The sequence below is a fragment of the Cricetulus griseus genome, assembly GCF_003668045.3.
Source record: "Cricetulus griseus strain 17A/GY chromosome 1 unlocalized genomic scaffold, alternate assembly CriGri-PICRH-1.0 chr1_0, whole genome shotgun sequence".
Lineage (NCBI taxonomy): Eukaryota > Metazoa > Chordata > Mammalia > Rodentia > Cricetidae > Cricetulus > Cricetulus griseus.
In genome coordinates this window covers 143602176-143607466 of record NW_023276806.1, presented here as the reverse complement: position 1 = coordinate 143607466, position 5291 = coordinate 143602176, and positions in this window count along the sequence as shown.

Genomic DNA, 5291 nt, shown 5'->3' with positions numbered 1-5291 from the left:
AGTCTTGTCATCACAGGATGACTTATAAGTTACGTGGTGGATTCTAGGGGCGGGGAAGTCATTGTTTTCAGTTGTTTGTACACTAGGGTGTGGCAATTAAATGTTTTTTACTCTATTTGCTTTTGGGGAGCCTGCCACCCAGCTCTCAAATCACACAGGAAGTTTTATTATTACTTATGAATGCCTGGCCTTATCTTGCCTTGTTTCTAGCCAACCTTTTCTTACCTTAAATTATCCTACCTTTTTTTCCTGGGCTTTTCCTTTTCTACTCCTGTATACCTTTCTTTCCTTCTTACTCTGGGGCTGGCTCCTAGCATCCTCCTCTCCTTGTTTTCTTGCTGCTCCATTGTCCTCATTTCTCCTTTTATTTATCTTCTCTGCTTGCCAGCTCCACCTATCCTTGCTCCTGTCTCGCTATTGGCCATTCAGCTCTTTATTAGGACCACCAGGTGTTTTAGACAGGCAAAGAATCACAGCTTCAGAGAGTTAAAGAAATGCACGATAAACAAAAGCAACAGCCCTTAAAATAATACGCTACCTTCCTAGGGGAGGCCTTACCCTCTCCATGGAGCAGATGGGAGGAGGGGAGAGTGCAGGGCGTGGGAGGTAGGAGGGAGAGGGAACTGGGATTGGAATTCGAAAAATAAATTAAAAAGAATAACAACAAAAATAATATTCTACCACATTGAAACTTGGGTGGGAGGATGGGAAAGGACACAAGTCCAAATTCATGGTCAGAGGAAGACCCTGGATAAGCTCAGAGGGTTCCAAAACGGAACAAAATGTCATGACTGTGAGGAAGGGACTTCCAGAGAGGAAGATAGGAAAGGGTGATGGGGTGAGGGTTACTGGAATGCTATTTATATACATTCATACAATTGTTCAAGGATATAATAAAAATCATAGTTAAAACAGACAACCCCAGAGAACCCATTCAAGGGAGTGCAGGGCCCATGCTTTTCTTTGCTTACCTCCAGGAATGCTACCAGACCCTCACTATAAATACCAGAGGAAAATCCCATGGCTTCTGGGGGAAGGGAGCTAATGTTGAAATGTCCCAGAGCACTGTCATCCACAAGGTCTTCTTCTCAGCAGAGGCATTTCCTCAACTCTAACTCCTGCCATCTGCTCAGAACTCAGCAGAAGTGAATGAAGGAAAATTCAGTTGGAGGCCTCTTTTTGGCCTGTCCCTCCTGAGGGCAAAGGGAGCTAAGAAACACTTAAATTCACAGTCTAGAGACATCAGCTCATTAACATGAACCAAAGTTCCTTGAAGCAGCCATATTTGTGTTGACACTTCTGCGTACTTAGAACTCTGTGACCTGGAGAGATGGAATGCTGAAGATCCAGGGCCCAAATCATGTCAGATTATCTTTAATCCCCTTAGCAGGCATTTATTATCAACCTATGTATTGGACTTACAAATATCTTAATTATCACACAAAACATTGGGAATGTGTTATTTTAGCAGATGCTGTTAAAATTCTTGTGGGGGACATAAAGGATGTCTAGTCTCCATCTAAGGTCTCAAGGACAGAATGAAGTATAATTCCAAAGTTCACCCTAAGGAACTGATGAGTTTGTTGGGCATAGATGAGGGTTACTTACTAAAGTGTGGGGCTCTCCCCAAAACCACACCACAACTCTATCAAGTAGAGATGATTTTCCCATAACTGCATTGATGAAGTTCTCCACCCCCAATCGCCTTCCCTCTATTATACACTCTAACCCTTTTCCAGAGGCCTTGTACAGTAAAGGCAAAGTTACATACAACAGGTGGTAGGGATAGACTAGGTACTCAGGTACATCTCCTGACCCTCCCCTCCCCTCTAGGAGGTCAACAAGTCCAGCTGGGATGATCATTTGCAAGCAGGCACAGCTGAACGCTCAAGATGGTGGCTGTTTGGTATAGACTTGTACAACATCCAACATCTCTATCATTTCCTCCTGCTCTTACACCCTTTTCTGCCCTCCTCTTCCACAAGGTTCCCAGAGGGAGGTGGCATAGATGTCTCCTCTCTAATTCAATGAGGGAACAAACCCTTGTGCCCTTTTCTTTTGCCTTCACCTCATAGGAGGGGTGGAGGTGGTGGTGGTCATCGTATCTTACTACAAAACACGAATGAGGAAAAGGATGAAAACCAGGAACAGACATTTTCCAAATGGACATAGGCTGCAGTAACAATTGTGCGCACAAATGTGGAGAAGCACTGCAGCTGACACATCATTTATCCAAGCATAGCAGCTGCTTTGCCACTGAAACCTATGATTTCCCTGGCCACAGACTTTTGCTTCCCTGTACCAATGTGACCTCCCCCCTGTGAAGTTTCCTTAAGGCCAATCGGAAATTTAAGTCTAACCATACACACTCATGTCAACTATGGCGCTATTTGACTTGCTCTGCCTGGCACTTCCATTGTGAAGTATCCAGGGCCCAACCTGAACAGGACTTCTAACCTCAATTCCCTCAGCGTACTTAGCAACTTCTGGCATCACAGGAGCCAGCTAGCAGGGAGGAGGCACTTCTGTTCCAGTCCTAGCTTTGTTTCTCCAAGTCTAGCAGCCAACGCATGTGCATTCAGTCTCTTTAAGCAATGGAGTCTTAACATTCTTTCTGGAACGCAACTAACAACTGTGCCAAAGGTCTTTATTGTTTCAGTGGCCTCTAAAGCCTCGGTCACCTGAGGAAAGTAACCCACTCTGAACGATGAGATTCCCAGTGGTCTTACTTACGTGACTGCTGAGGTGAGGAAGCACCAAGGTCAGAAGTGACTTGAGGAGGAAAGTGTTTGTGTTGCTTACATTTCCACATCACAGCTCATCATCGGAAGAAGTCTGGCCAGGAACTCAGGTCAGGAACCTGGAGCCAAGAGCTGCTTTCTTATAGAACCCAGGACCAGCTGCCACGGGTGTCCCCGCCCACAGTGGGCTGGACCCTCCCCACACCAACCACTAATGCCCTACAGCTGGATCTTAGGGAGGTTTATTCTCAGTGGAAGGTCCCTCTCTCAGATGACTCTAGCTTGTGTCAAGGTGACATCAAAACCAGCTGGCATATCAATTAGTCTCCTTTTGGCTTCTAGGAACATGTTTTTACCTTTTGGATATTCTTGAACATTTGCAGGCACAGGCTACTGCAATTTTCCCCCATTACCTTGATGGTTATCGCTTGTGCTTCGGCCTCTCCCAACCACACCTGGAATTCCACAACAACACGGCTCTTTTCTCATGCTTGCTTCTTCCACTGCACTTACTGTCTCTTACCCGAGTCTCTGACTCAATAAAACACTCCAAGTTTAGTGTTATGCTATCCATACATGAGAAGACCTTTATACAGAGGCTGGGAAGAACAATGATGTGAAGTCTGGATCCATTCAAAATGAAGAGTGGGAGCACGGAGATAATACTGGGTGAAGCACTTTAAAGTCCATTGGTCCCTGGGAATGTGAGGCTATTACAGAAGTTCAAAACCACAGGCCACCTTGGCCACCTCTTCAGGGGAGTGCCTAGGAAGGTTCTCATCCTGAGACCTTCCTTTGCAGGGGGTGTGCGATGGAATTGCCTGCACCTTTTGGTCACCTGCTCCCTTTACTCTTGGAGAAAACTGCTGGTCTGGCCTTAAAGCCCTCCATAGGCTGACCAGCACAGTATTACCGTGCCTGCCAGCTTTGTCCCCAAGGACTCTGGCTGGGTACAAGTCCAGCCACCTCTGTATTTGGAAAATGTGGAGAGGCACTTTGCCTGGCTTGCTCCCCTCTCAACTTGCTCCCATTGCTTTAGCACCTTGTGAACATTTTATACTTTACATGGGGATCCAGTATGGTTGGATCAGTCTACTTCATGCAGGTCCCAATAGCTTGACTGCCACAGGTGTCCTACACCAGTGTCACAGGCCTGGTTTAATTTCTTTCTTAGTCCTGCTAGGCCTGTGGACTGGCCATTTAACACTACTTCCCAATACCCAGTTCCTTTAGCAGCTGGGGCCCTTCTGTTTCCTGCCCCTGATATTCCTGAGGACCTCAGCTAGCATAAACACTAGTCCCTAAAGGCTTGTTTGAGCCAGTCTACCACGAACCAATTGTCCTGAGATAGCCTTAGACTGTGGGGCCTTTTCCTCAAGAAGGGATGGTTGGGTTATATCGCTCAGTTTTTCTGCTTTGGCAGCATTCGAACCAATCCTGTCTGCTCACATGTCCACAGCCTCACAAGGTAGGTGGCAAGGGGCTCCTCCACCACTTCTTGGAAAGTCTTCCCCAACTCCAGCAGCTCCTGCCACCGAATATTCTGATTACCGTAGTTTCTGGCTCCAGACCACTCTAAGACCTCTGCCATCATACTGGACCAAATGCTTTCTCTTTCTCTGGATTAAAGCTAGGTGGGACCTGAGAAGAGCCTTCGGTTACTTCTAGGAAACCCCCTTCCTTAGCTACCTGACTCCTCCCACAGGATCTTGTGTCCCAGGAAGGGTTCTGTAATTTGGGTCCTCTTCCACCTTTGGCCCCCAGCTGCAAAAGGCAGCAGGTAAATACCTCTATTTTCCCTCCACTTTCATCCTATTTACTTGCAAAGTTGGAGGTCAGTAGCTGAGACTCCAACCTTATATCCATGTCTGGCTCTAATTCCCTCTTTGTACCTGAGGTTGGCCTTGTTACACAAGGCAGTGCCCAGACTGCCTCTGCGGCTGCTTGCTTGATATTTTTGCCCTTAGTGTGCTACTCTGAGGTCTTGTAATGTCTGTTTTAGACCTTTGGTAGTTCTCAGAGCATCTCCACACACCCAGGGAAGACCTCATCCATCAATCAGACGTACCAGTTCATACCTAGAAGACCATCACCCTAAGATTTCCCTAAGATAGCCTCTGCCCAGGTGGCCTGACCGTAGTGACATTTCTCACTACTCTGCCCTGTTCATGTCCCAACCACTACACCCACTATGTCAAAGGGATAAACCACTATGTCCAAGTTTTCTTTTCAATGAATCCTCAAGTCAACTTCATTTCGATCGTTTATCTCATTCCCCTTATTAGGACAACAACACCATTGCTCTTCTCAATTCATTAGTTTCCCCAGAGTGAACTTTGGTGGAATTTTACCTTTATTTGTCCTTGGGACCTGAAGAGGAGAGGGAGGCATTGCTCAAGTCTCCCCATGGAAAGTAAATTTAGCAATGCTTGGCTAGACTGCTGGATAGGACAGAACTGAGAACCAAAGTTCACTCTCGGGGAACTAATGAATTTATTGAACTTACTCTCTCCACCCCTAGGAAAAAGGCCACCACAGAAACTTTTCTTC